The sequence below is a fragment of the Calidris pugnax genome, unplaced genomic scaffold (assembly GCF_001431845.1).
Source record: "Calidris pugnax isolate Ruff unplaced genomic scaffold, ASM143184v1 scaffold111, whole genome shotgun sequence".
NCBI lineage: Eukaryota > Metazoa > Chordata > Aves > Charadriiformes > Scolopacidae > Calidris > Calidris pugnax.
In genome coordinates this window covers 8,722,601-8,736,993 of record NW_015090872.1, presented here as the reverse complement: position 1 = coordinate 8,736,993, position 14,393 = coordinate 8,722,601, and the positions used below count along the sequence as shown (strand labels likewise).

General features: G+C 39.6%; 1 long non-coding RNA gene across 1 annotated transcript; it reads right to left on the bottom strand.

Annotated features, from left to right (window-relative positions):
- Positions 1-93: 93 nt before the first annotated feature.
- Positions 94-12,966, bottom strand: LOC106890230. Its single transcript, XR_001412480.1, has 3 exons — positions 12,820-12,966; positions 11,322-11,406; positions 94-185 (listed from the first exon to the last, which is right to left on the bottom strand). It is a non-coding gene; the product is annotated as an uncharacterized LOC106890230 (long non-coding RNA).
- Positions 12,967-14,393: the final 1,427 nt, after the last annotated feature.

Here is a 14,393-nt window from a genome sequence, read left to right as displayed (position 1 = left end):
AATCAGCTGTGTAAAGCTAATCTAACTCCTAGAGAGGCATTTTTTGTTGGCTCAGGGACAGTGAGATGTTTACCTGCTCACCAATAAATTTCCGCAGAGGTTCTTTCTTGCCAGCTGACACTTCTACAGTTTTTGGCAGCTTCTTTTAATTGTGTTGTTTGTTCTCTTCTTTTCTTTCAATTGGTCTGTGAAGACAAGTCAAAGGACAGGACATTGAGGTATTCACAGATAACATTCAGGAGCTGCATTTTGTTCTATGTCCTGAGGGACTTACCTGGGAGACACTGAGAGTCTGGATGTTGGCCTGCACAATTAATGGAAAATATTACAGGTGTTTATTTATAGGTGAGAATCGAATATGTCTGGCTTGACCAACAGTGACTCAGGGATTGTTAAACGGCAAGAATTTAACTTGTTCAATCAGTCCTGTGAGAAACTGGGTTAGCTGACTAAATGCGAACAGTCACTGGGCAGCCAACATCAACCGTGATGAGTTATATCATCTTACTTTACTAAATCCATCGTCTCCAAAGAATTTAATCACAGCTGGATGACACAAAGCCAAATATAAATTGCCTTGCTTAGCAATGACTGTCAGCTAATTTACCTTTTTGCAACCACATATGAACAAAATATCATAGCAGACCCTAAGTGGGTTGAAGAAAGCCGAAAAGATGAGACCCAAACACAAATATTTGAAAAATGTTAGCACTAGCTACGGGGAAAATAATTGGTAGAAAAAGGAAAGGAAATAATTGTTAAATTCAGGAAACCTTTCTGATATGTGCTGTATGCACATGCTCTGATGTTTAGATGCCTGACTGCATTTGTAAAAAACCAAGGGAGGACCAAAGAGCAGAAAAATGCCTTCCAAGAAATAATCCTGCATGATTCAGGAACTGGACTGGGCAATCTAATAGGACACTTTCATTTCTAGCAATTTTTCCCTTGAAAGGGTTTTACTACTTTTGCTAAAAACTGGCTCCATTAAAAAAAAAAAAAAAAGTCTGTCCTTCCTGTCTAAGGTCTTTTAAAAAAATATTATTATAAGAAAAATTAACAAAAAGCATCCAATTAAAAAAAAATGTCTTCAGACATTGAACTGCAGTATCTGAATTGCAATACTTTAGGATTCTGACTTTAATGATGACAGGAAACACCCTAATGTCTATTGTCTAAGCATTTCTATTGACTAGCCAGGGCAAAATTAGTATCAGTAGCATTTACATTGTTCTATAAATGGCCTGAGCAAAATCTCATAACATATCTGCAGTGTGGTCGGAACTCATCTGCTGTTTGCACTTCCTACTTTGCAGATGAGACAGTCTCAAAAGACAGGGTAGGCTGAAGACTGGTTGGACAACTCTATAAGTGAAATCTCAAGACTCTTGTCATTCTAGCTGTCTAAATTACTTAAACAGGACTCAGAGGGATTTAAAGGGGAGAAACGACATGACAAACAATTATATTCTAACACACTATTTATAACAATGCCCTTTCAGATTATTGTTCCACTCAGACTGACACATTACTGTAATCCCAGGGATGAATCAAGGGACTTAGAGTTAGATCACGCACAGCTTGTAGGCATAAAAAAAATACGAATAAAGAACTGACATTCAGGAAATATAGAGCGACTCAAGGATAAATTCTGCTGGGATGAGCTTAATTTATCAATGTCAATAACAACGGTGAACACATCGCAAGAATACATGCATATTAATTGAAAATAACTCAGATTAAATCACTGCAGTTTGACATTTTGAGATAGGCACTTTATCTTTTCAAGAAAGAGAGCACTATAAAATCTTTAATCTGAAAACACATCTTAATTGCATGTTATCACCTCCTAATTGCTTCTATATTATATTAAACATTTTGCTAATTACTAGCCTGATCATGGTGTAAATAGCTTGAGGCTAGAGCTCATAACCAGCTGAAGACAACTGGGCACAATGAGGGCCACAAAGAAGTTTATCACTTCGGTGTATTATCGCGGACTTCCATCATTATCAGTGTCTATCACTCTTTATCTCTGCTTCCCTTGTGAGATAAAGAAGTGAGGCAATAATGTAGATCAGAGGTTGGGTTGCATTTCAGTTAATCCATCTATTTCTAGCTCTAGATTTCTAATATTCCCTGGGGACAAAAGTTGTCTGCCTACTGCTGTCACTAATCTACTGCTTGAAGACTGAGGCCAGAATGCTATTTGCTCTACCACAAGGCTGGGTAATGGAGGTGCTCCTGGACAGCTGGAAGCGCGCGCGCTGCATCCGAAACCAAAGGACATGGATGAAATGCGTTGCTGTGAGCAATCTACCCACTTAGCTCCGGACCCTGAGTAATACACAGATGACACACAGGGAGTGTCTGAGGCAGCAGCTTGTGAATTCATCAGGAAAGAAAATTATTTATGTATAGGCAATAAAAATGCTCATGCACAACTGCCAGGTGACCCAGCAATGCAGGCAGCTGTCTGAGCAGCAACTAATAATTTAGGTAATCATTTAGACAATTACTGTTACCTGAAATAAGCCAACCAAACCAGCATTTTCAGGGTTTGGGTTTTTGGGGGGGCTTTGGGGTTTTTTTTTTTTTTGGAAAGAAAAACAATTTTATCCAACATCACAGTCAGGAATTAAGTGACTTTGTGGGCTCCAAACTGCAAGGTAAAACACAGCTTTATAAAACATGACTTGCATTTCCCAAAGAAACAAAGCTTATGTAGGAGCAAATCAGGACACAGGCACAACAGCTTTTCTCACTGTTCTCCCAGCAAAACTTAAGTTTAGCCAGTGCAAGGAGGAGGTGGCGATATGTGGTCTATAAATTTTGCTCTCTGTGTTTAAAATTAGACTTTTGACTCCAGCCACTTTGTCACGGCTTGCGGTAAGATGCCAGGGGCCCAAGTTTGTCTCTGTTAATAAAAGCTTACTTTTTTATCCGCCTTTGCACTGTGGCAGCAGCAAAGGATCTATGTCTGGAGCTTCATTTACTAGATGGAAAAACCTCACAAATTTTACCGAGTACAAAGTATACAAGTTGGGCAGAAAGAAAACAGACTGCAAAGGAGAAGATATAAAATGTGGATGAATTTAGGCCTGAGTCATGAGATGCAAAAGCAAAGCATTCTCAGCTCCAAATTCTTTTCCTATTGGAAGACCATGTTTCATGAAATTGCACAAAATTATCAGAAAGAAATGCTCAAGTCTGAAAAAACCTTTTACCCTCCTCACAGGGAATTACTCCTCAGTGGTGGGATAAGGGACCCTTTCTCCAGCAAGACAAGGGGAACTGGACCTGTTTTGCCCTTCCCTTCTAGATTCCCAGTCTCACACCTCCTGGACTCAGCTATGGGTTGGGGGTTTTTTTCCACTCCAAGGGCTATATCACTCTTTACCTAAATGTCTGTTTTTCAGGAACATCATAAAGCAAGTTGGAGAAAGCAGTGAAATAAAAAGCACTAATGCTGGCCCTTTGCACTATCTGTGTCCCACTCGTGCCTGCTGCTGCATGCTCTGCCCACCTTGTGGGACCCATCTCTCTCCTCCCATGTGGCTGCTGGGACTCTCTGGGCAGCCCCGTCTCTGTATCACTCTCCTGTGGCAGAGAAATCCCTTCGGTGACACGAGCTTCAGCATGACATTGACAGGAATCTGGGGCTGTGAAAGACTTTGTGTCAAAGCTTCAGAAACTGGGCTCCTTGTCAAAATTTCTCTGCTGTGAGCATGCAGGGGAATGAAATACAGCGCAGCTAAACTGAAGGAAGCAATGATGCACAGCTGTTTTATTGCCTGGTACAGGTAGGACATTTTTAGGGAATATATTCTGTCTTTTAATGAGCCCACAGCAGAAGGCCCTGCATTTATCTCAGCTGCCAGAATCCTCTCACTCTTTCAGGTTCTTATTATCTTTCTCTATTTCCTTCTCTCTTTGTTTCTAGGCTATGCCTGTTTAAAGCATCTCAGCCCTTTCTTCAGCTCCTAAGCAGTCTTTATAGGTGCCTGTGTTCTCCCCAAGAATTCCTTAATTTGCCGTCTCTGCTCCCTCTTACGGTTGTGGGAAAGTGTGCTGTATTCTCACTTCCCTTTGTATCCAAAGCGAGGAGAGGGAGACATTTCCCAGTGGAATAAATATCCTGCCATGACAGGTTGGTGCAAGGAAGGGACCCCTATGTGGTGGTAAGTGATTTCTAGAATACCTTGTATTTAAACACAGGGGTGCACAGAGCTTAAAGGAAAGCCTGTACCACACAACACGCGATGACTCTTCCATGGGCTCATTTCTATGGTTGTATTTTAAGCGCATGCTACAGATGAGTTTTATGATATTTGCTTGTTTGTGTTTTCTCCTCTGTATTCACATATATTATCTCCACAGCCACTAATTCTTGATATAAATGATGCTAAGCAGTAAAGTATGGTCCATTAACTTGATTTTTAAAAGTATCTAAAATTTACGCAGTGATTTAAATAATAATATAAATTATATTAAGTATGTGCAGCAGCAGAGGGTACGGCCTCCTAAACAGAATGAATTTCTCCTTGGAGAGCACTGATTAGTTCATTTTTCCTAATGAATCTTTTGTTATAGTCAGAAGTTCCTTCTTTTCCCCCTCACTGTCTCACTTATGAAGCATGCATATGTATATATGTATGTTCCATTTATATATTTGATAGCTAGATTAAGTAATATCCTACTTCACCTCCAGAAAGGGCACAGCACTTCTCAAGGAGGCAGCTGCATTTTCTAGGTGGGGGAAACTGAGGCCGAGGCAGCCCATCCATGTGTCCTTGACCTGCTCAATCTATGGGCCGGCCACCTCCAAGCACGTAACCTGTTGCTAAAATACAGTCTGCAGAAAAGTGGATGAATACTGCTGTTTCTCTCAGCGAAATTTACTGTTGAGGCCAATTAGGTGTTACCCATTAAGACTGATGTAGCTATTATTGCTCCCGCTCTGTCAAAAAAGTGCACCAGATGGCTTTGTACTGCCTTCTCCAGCGTCTAGCGATGCCCCTCTGCTTCAGCGCTCCCTCGCTCCACGTATTCACACCATTCTTCCCCAGGGCAGGGTGAAGGAGAGAGAAGTCCACCCATTCCCTCACACGTGCTGTACGTGCTCCTGGAAGACAGGCTGCCATCTGGCCTAATGAGCTTTGAAACAAACTGCCTTTAAGATAACTTTCCTTTACCTGCAGTGACGCTCCTTTGGCGGTTGTTTACCAGCACCCTGGTCATTTATGCCGCGGTTTAAGATGCATCACGGTTGTTGAGTTTTTTCCCTAGAAATATCAATGTAGGTAGTGCTTTCCGATAAGTGGACATTAATTCATGCTAAATTACAGTGGGATTCCCAAGAAATTACATATTACATCCACATGAATACTGAAAGAAATCATTATGATTAATGGTATAATTTATATGTGCATGTTGATGAAAGAATCATAATCTAGAGTAAATTAGTAGAGATTTATGTACTAATAATTTTGTTGTGCTCTAAGGTCCAGACGAAAACCAACTAAGTGATGTTGCATTGACAGCCAGTTCATATTAGCATATCTTAAAGGGATAGTACAATAGTATCAAATAAACAATTTCTAATGCGTGTTAATTCCATTTCACCTTTTTTTTCCCCTCCAGAATCTCCATTTCTGGCATTGATAGGAATAAGGTTTCATCCCTTTCATCATCACATATGTGCCAAAGAGTTAATGTGGATGAGATGAATGAAAACATTTAAACATAAAATAACTGACTTTTAAGAGAGGAAAGTAAATGAACCGACCTGCTTCATCCATGTCCTTCTGAGTGTGTGACGGCCATGTGGCTGCATGCAGGGAAGAGGAATTTCATGCCTTTCCAGACAGCTGGTGCAGCTCTCCCCAAAGCCCACAGTGCCCCATGTCAGCGCCTGGGAGAGCCTCAACAGCACCCTATGCATGGCCTGGCCACCCACGGAGCTGCAGACGGCCCCCACCCACCCCATTTCCTCGCTGGCTACCACAAATGCACAGCACAGTCTTTATTCTCTTAAACGCAGGCCTCACTGCTTACTGCAGATAATGCACTCGTGGCATTTGGGGAGCACAGGGGCCAGGATCGGAATTCATGTTTGCTTTTCCATATAGGAAAACGCCAGCAGAAACACCTTCCTTACTGGTAATATTTTTTGAAGTGCTTATTGCTTAAGCTGAAGCACACTGAAGCTGAGGGTGGCGTGGGCCTTTTCAAAACTCAATGTGTGTTGCAGAGGCCACGTACCAGTGTCACACAGTCACCTTGTGGGGTTTGAAATGCCGGGTGATGGTAAACATGCGAAGCAAAGTGCGTTACTTAATATTCCAAAGAGATGGTTGTGAATAGTTTTACATTAATCACTAAAGCAAATGTTTATAAAATGCATCTCTGTGTATAATCACTAACTGATCTTACCTCTGAAATTCTTAGGAGAAAGTGGAAGGTGGGTTAAATTGTCTACTCCAATTTATTTTTAAAACAAGGATAAATAGCTGACCTAGCAAAATTTGCAATGATATTTTTCCAGGGTGCTCTTAGTATATCATATTTTCAAATATTTTTTAAAGAAATGGTATAATCTAGTCAAAATAGTCTTATGTTTTTATAATAAGCTCCTTTATCAATCTACAGCAACTCAGATAGGACTCCTCCCCAAGGAGTTCAGAGCCCAAACTGTTTGCAATTTCCATGAAGAAAACATCCCCTGAGCTATGTGTCCAAGACCGTAGTGATGTGAGCCAACAGTAGCACTACTACTGTACATTAGTAATTTAAACAAGATCCAGAATGTTTTTCCCTGTATCTTCTTCCCCCTTTTAAGGCAGATATTTTAACTTTCTGCTGCTGGGGACATACTTTCTTTGTAGCATAAAACTGAATATTAGAAGCAGTATTTTAAATTTTATACAAGCTTGGATATATGTGCTTCTAACAAAGTCTGTTGGAGGATTTACTCTCTTCTACAGGGAACCCAATGTCAATCTGCAAAGGGGAAATTACTAATAACAACATTTTTAATGACAACCAGCCTGTGTCTATGCATTTTACCTAGCTACTACTTATGGAACCTATAGCCAGCACTATACATTATGCAGAATACCAAACTAATTTTCAAAATCCTCGCTTAAACCTTAATTCAAGGGAAAGACCTCTTGATCTTACAAAAGGCATTATTGCCGGAGATTAAACTGCTTGATGCTATGTATTGTTCTAGCTGTAGTCAAGAGGGAATATTAATTGAGATGTTCCATGGATTACAGTGTGTATTCCACAGTGGTTCACATGTTTCCTGGTGGTCTTTCCAACAGGAATAGCACAAATGAGGGGAATAAGACGGATCATTTTGAACCTTAGTTGTTAAGCCATTGTTCTGTTGTGCACAAAAGGTAATGCTTGGTTGATTTGCTTTATTTCTGAGCTGTTCTGATTTTTTCCCTGTGCACCTAATCTCTGCCACTTCCTCTGTGAGTCATCAGCAGCTGGACCCAGTGAAACCACAGGAACTAGCTCCTGGTAAAGAGCTCTAATGGTGCTATTACTCAAGTTCAATTCTCTTTAAGCCTAGTAAAGAAGCATCATGAGTCATATAGTACAGACAAGAGTTCTTTTGCATTTGCTTCTTTAGGAAAATCAAAACCCATGCTTTGCTTTTTTCAGAGTGATTACAATGGGTGCCTCCTGTACCTATCTCACTCTGCCTGTCCTTTGCAGCAAGGATGAAATGTCATTTTGTTTTCAATTCCTCATTACTTTTTCTTGTACTTACCAGTTGTTCTGCCTACCCTTTAAAGAAAGTTCTTAAAAATAAAACAAAAATTCACAACCATTTAGCTCTCTCCTTTCTGCTCGTTTTCATTGCACACAAGTGCAATGTGATTCACACCTCCGATTCAGCTGATTTGATTAGTTGTTGCTGCCATACACCTGCTGCTGTCACGGCAGTAGTCTGTATTTGCAGCATACATTCCTGCTGTCTGACAGAACAGGTGGATATTGTATAGTAGATTGAAAAGAATGGTTTGAATGGTAATTGTTCTGCATCCCTGCTTACACAAACTCAGCAAAAGTTTGGTCTATAAAATGAGTCTCATGATTTGCCTTCAGTAACTAGGATGGTCAGACACCTTATTTTAAGCTAAAGCCAAAATTTTAACTGCAGAAGACAATAACCTAATCAGACGAACTTTACAGTAAGATGGTTGGAAATTTTTTACAACCTCTGTTGATTTCTGATTCTCAGGCATTTCTATCCAAGACAATTTGAAGACTTCAGAGAGCTCTGGGGGATCTCTTTGACTCTTGGTAGGAGTTCCTTTCCTCTCCTTCAATTAAAACAAGTCATTCTTAACATTTAAAAATGGTCCTTATTAAAAGAATGTCTCATAGTCATTATCCTCTCAGACTAGCATTTTGCCTTCTGATGAAGTCTTGCACGCTGGTTGTGGGAACTTTACTGAATTGTAATGCAATGCTGCTCAGGGACTGAGAGCCTGTGACAGTCTGTAACACTGGCCAGCAGAAAAAGAGACAGGGTTTATTGTTCAGCTTATTGAACGGAGAGAACTATATCGCAGGTGAAAAAGATCCTCCTGTAAAGTGGAGGGGTACCTCTGACCATAGAGGTCTTTGAATTATCTTTAAAACATGAAGTAGGGAGACCCTGAAATCCCACATGCTTCCCCAGTCAAAAACATGTCAGTAAAAAAACTGAGGGACAGTATAAGTAGCATTTACCTGGTAGGAAGAACTGGAGAAACCAAACAGACAAAATATGAAACTTCCTAAAGAGAGGGGAAATGAAACTCTAGCCTCTAAATCAGATCCTTTATCTATTAGCACAGTTGTATTTAAATGGATTAAGAGCTCCAATACAGGCATTCCCAAATTGCAAGCCACATACCACAAGTGATACGCAAGTGTCTGCGCCGTGACACGTGAGCCCGTGTAGAGCTGCAGGCTGAGGCTCAGGTCACCACTGCTGCTGATGGCAGTACTTGGCAAGAAAAAGTTTTAAAACCATAGTCCTAAGAGATGCACAGTTTTCCCCTTTCACGTAAGGTACACATTTTTAGGCAAGAAGTGTGTCTCATCTAAAATACACACCTTATTCCTCCAGTTTGAACAAAACCAAATGTTTTGATGTTTTCATAAGATAAATGCAATCTAAATACCAACTTACAGCAGTGCCAAGATTTAGAATTGATTACTTCTGCCTAAACATAGATAGTGCTATTTCTCTTGAAGTATGTCTCCAGCCAGCTATTAAATTAGTGGCAGATTATAAATCATGGTTCTGTAGAAGAAAAATCCAAGAAATGTTTGAGGCCAATATTGCACACATTTTTAATGTGCAATTTTTCAAATATGCCCATCTGAGTTGCTGTATTATGGAAGAATATATTTTTCTAAATGTAGGGAAAAAGCAAAAGCAGATAAAATTTTAGGCAGACTGCAATTCTACATTTTGGAAGTATCCACAAAGTTTTATGGCATCTATTTCAAATTAATATTTAATTAAAGTACTTTCATGTGCAATCTTTAGAATGATTAATCTGGTACTTTTGTTCAGGTTTTACCTTTTATCTATACAGCCCACATTAGTGTTTAAAAATTGTGCTATTGACAATTTTTCAACTTTCGGGTATATAAGAGGGTAGGATGAAACCAAAGAGCTTTCAATTTTTGTCCAGTTCTAACAGATGTATTTGATTTATTGTAGAAGCTGGTTTCATATTCTTAAAAATGCTGTAAACAATTTGCAGCTGCTTGATTTTTTGATGCCATCATAAATATTCATGATAATTTTCCAAGATCTACAAATATAAGGTGACCTTAGACAAAAAAAATCAGACTTGGGTGGTATAGAGCATTAAGTCATTGCTTTTTCACCTTTCTAAGAATTACAGAGACAGCTGCAAAGTCTGTGCTCAACATCACGTGCAGGGCTTCTGGCAAATGCTTTTCCATGTATTTTAAACAGAACCAATGAAAACCCGTTGCACTAAATCTGTGCTCACCAAGAGTCTGATAACACAGTTTGGCACAAATACAGTGGCCCCACAAGAAGTCACTGGGTGTGTAATCAATAGCTCTGAACATGACTTTTAATCACCTTAGCACACATTTGTCAGCGTGCAGTATCATGCCTTTTCTGGCCCACAAGCATGGAAAGGAAAGGAAATGTCAGCTGGAAAATGGATGGAAGAATGAAAAAAAGCAAAGCAGAGCTGGTGAAGGTAACTATTCTGCTTGCACACCTAATAATTGTTCAGCAAATAAAACTGACATTAAAGCATACAAAAGATATATTATGTTGTGTGATATTTTATTGCATGATAGGATACTGTATTACCATAACTGTATGCAACAAACAAGTACATTATGCTCATTCCTCAGCTAAGTTCCCTTTTTTTCTTCCCCCACAAGATTTTCTCTTTCAGTATTTCCACACACTATCTATAACAGGTATGTTTGTGTTTCAGGTGAAATTTTTGTTTTTAAGACTAATAATAGTGTACAGAGAGGTGAAATTTTTGTTTTTAAGACTAATAATAGAGCGTGTACAGAGACAGTAATTGCATCAATACCACAAGCCAGTCAGATAAGCCAGGGATGGGAAGGTAGGGGGTCCTGACTAATATGAGAAGATGTAAGAAAAGACTTGAGAAGGTGAAGTAATTCCACTCAGGAAGATGCTGGACTTTGAGGGGCTTGATCTTCAGTGGCATAAATTGCTTAAAGTGATGCTGAATTACACCAGTTTGCCTTAAACATTTGGGTCATCTGATATGTAATTTAAGTATGGCCTATGTGACCCAGATTTCTGATGATACAACTCAGAAAGTAATGACTAAAATGACACATTAGTGACAAAACCCAGGATTTGTCCCGAAATTCACAGAACGCATTTTCTATTAAAGGACTATATCCACAACACCCCTTTTTTCTGAGGTATTCACAAGGTTTAAATAAATTACAGGTAATATTTTCATAAGTACACATATGATTTAGAAATCCGTGCCCCATTTTTTAAATTGAAGGAAAATGTTTAAAGTGATTTCAAAGGGAGCGAGGTGATGAAACGCTACAAAAAAATCCTACTAGGCTCCTCTTACATTCAGTATCTGACCATAAACGCTTAGATGTCCCTTTGAAGGTCAGTGAGATCTAATATACTAAGCATCCAAGCTGCTTTCAGAACTGTGAATTAGACCCCTAAATAACATAAGTGCTTTTGAAAATGAGATCTAGCAAAATCCTGTAGACATGTTGGGTTTTGTAAGGGTATCTGAAAGACTTACCTGTAAGTTTTAACAGCTTTAGGAGCCCTTGACGAAAATCCATTTTCTTCATGTGTCAACATCCGAATGTAAACTAAGTACAGTCCTATAAACATAAAGAACAATATTAGTTGATCTGTTTTTTAGTGTTTATTACCATGCAATGTGAAAGAAAAGGTAAGAGAAATCCGAACAATTTCAAAATAAATCCCACGTACTTAGCAATGTCCATGTCATCTGGTCGACCCGAAACCAAGCAGCACAGTGAAAACTGCACCACCAACCAACACCACAGACCTCATCACCACTTCCTCTACTTTCAAGTTTTAGAAAACATGTATTGAGACTAATGCCAACTATTTTCAAAACTTTCACTGCAAATAAACAGATCAGGAATAACCTACTAAGAAGAACTGAAACAACGTTATATTTTGGTGCATTGCTGTATTTTTTTTCTGATGTGAAGTCTTTTAAGAAAAGACAGTGACAGATGCATTATACATTCAACTGATTATTCATCTTTATAGGATACAATCCACCAATATGAAAAGTCTAAATTTCCTTTTTCTCCCCATGGCTTTAACACAATTTGTCTTATGTCTATTATGCCTGGAGAACTACTGCAGTAAATTAAGGAAACAAATTTGACAACTAGGTATGCATTTTCCAAGTTAATTTTTTGACTGTGGATATGGGAATTCTTTGTGACAGTCAACACTGTCTAGACAACGGAATGATCTAAAGAGAGTTTTCATTGTTGGTGTGAAAGTAAGGGAGTACTTCTGCCTCATTTTCCATGAAAATATTAGTCAGGCCAGGCTCATGTAGTATTAAGGATGCTCTAGATGGATGGATATATTATTTGTTAATGCTTTCTTTACCATATGTAGGCAACACGTAACACTTGGGTAGATATGCAGTCAATATGAAAGCATGATCTTTATGATTTTTTCCCTTAAAGCACCTAAACCATACTTTTATGGAAAAACCTTTTGGAAATGGACATACTGCGCACACAGCAATTTTATTTTAAAATTAAAAAAAAAAAAACATTTTCAAGCCAGATTCTCAGCAGGTCACATCCTTTTTACATTTCATGGACATGACATGTCATTAGGAAATGGTGCTACTCATGGTTACGTTGGCATGTCATGTTATAGTACATTAGAAAACATGATGTGCTGACATAACCATGCATGACCATTATCCAAATGACACGTTAAATCCTGGCAGTTTGGAAAGAGGCACATTTGGTTCTCAGCATACATACTCTGCATATATTGTAATCTACACATGCAAAGTGTAAAAGACTGGAAAAAAAACAAAGGAAATAGTGCAATCATGAAGTCAAATCATGCTTTATTCAGTGTTCATCCAAATTCACATCTCAGTCTCCCTTATATTGCACATGCAGAGTATTAAACACAGTCCCTGATTGATCATTTATGCAAAACAAACTTCAACAAATACAAATAATTATCTTTGAATACTGGAAGAAAACAGAATCACTTTTTATTACCTCCATAGCTCTTACAGTTGATCTTTGTATTTTATTTTTTCTCATTCGGTGTGCGTTAACATCTGGGACTCATCACGCTGTCCGGCATTTCAACAAAGATGATGTCACTGGTGCCAAATACTTTGACAAACATGGCTACTGCATAAATCTAAAGAACTGAAACACCAGACAAATTATGTTTACGATTAGAGACAAAATGAATCGTTTGTACCATGAGTCTAAGTATGTTAAACACAAGACTTTTTTTCCAGAGGGAAGACATTGACTGAAAACTGTAAAAGTAAGCAATTCTTTTCTTTTTTTTCCTTTTTTTTTTTTTTTTCTCTGGGAGTTTGGAGGTGCTTTTGATCTTCCAGTGTCCGTTACAACCTTGGGGAAGGTTAAGTTAACCCTTTGAACAAACATTCCTACCAGCATCCAATTCACTCGAACAAAGTAACTTAATCACCAGCTAAATTGAATTCGAACTGCTCTAGAGAACATGAACTGACATAACTTAACTCTGATGACAAGGAAATGAAAAAGAGTGAATTTGCTGCTGACATGCACCAAGGGGCCCAGACTCTCGGTTCCAATTTTGGAGGCACCAGGCAGTGTGATTTTGTCACACAGAAGCAGCGTTGGGGCACTGTTGGCCAAGGTGCAAGTTGTGTCCCAGTGGTGCAGAGACCCACGACACTGACTTCTTCCTGCCATGCTGCTCAGAGGGCCGTGTGGGGGGCAGGACAGCAATGGAGGACAACTCTGTGCAAGTCTGTCCTTTCCCACCCTGCTGAGGCAGTAGAAGTGGCAACCACAGAGAATGCTCCAAGTACTGTCTCTTCTCCAGCCATGCAGTGGAGGAGGAATTTCTTTCATACCCTTTTCTTCCTGTGCACCCATCCGAAACCTAGCCGGCCTCTTCAAGGATTGTTTTGTTAAAGATATAATTCAAAAGGGAATTATTCAATTTGGTATTGACCACTCCCACCAAGAATTCATAAAAGCAGCATGACTTTACCAGTCTGACAAGAAAGGGATGCAGGAGACTTCAAGGGCACAGGTTTATCAAGCAGAATAGTACTACTGCTGCCAGTGTGTACCTACTGTTACAGGAATTTCACTGAATTTCACTGAATTTCACTGAATTTCTAGAGTTGGAAGGGACCATAGAGATCATCTAGTCCAACTCCCCTGCTGAAGCAGGATTGCCCAGAGCTAGAGCACGTTACTCAGGACTGCATCTAGGCGGGTTTTGAAAATCTCCAAAGAAGGGGACTCCACAACCTCCCTGGGCAGCCTGTTCCAGGGTTCCGTCACCCTCACCGTGAAGAAGTTTCTCCTCATATTTGAGTGGAACCTCTTATGTTCCAACTTGTGCCCGTTGCCCCTCGTCCTCTCACTGGGAACCACTGAAAAGAGTCTGGCTCCCTCCTCCTTCAACCCTCCCTTGAGATACTTGTAGGCGTTGATAAGGTCTCCCCTCAGCCTTCTCTTCTCCAGACTAAAGAGTCCCAGCTCTCTCAGTCTCTCCTCATAAGGGAGATGCTCCAATCCTTGAATCATCTTTGTAGCCCTACGCTGGACTCTTTCTA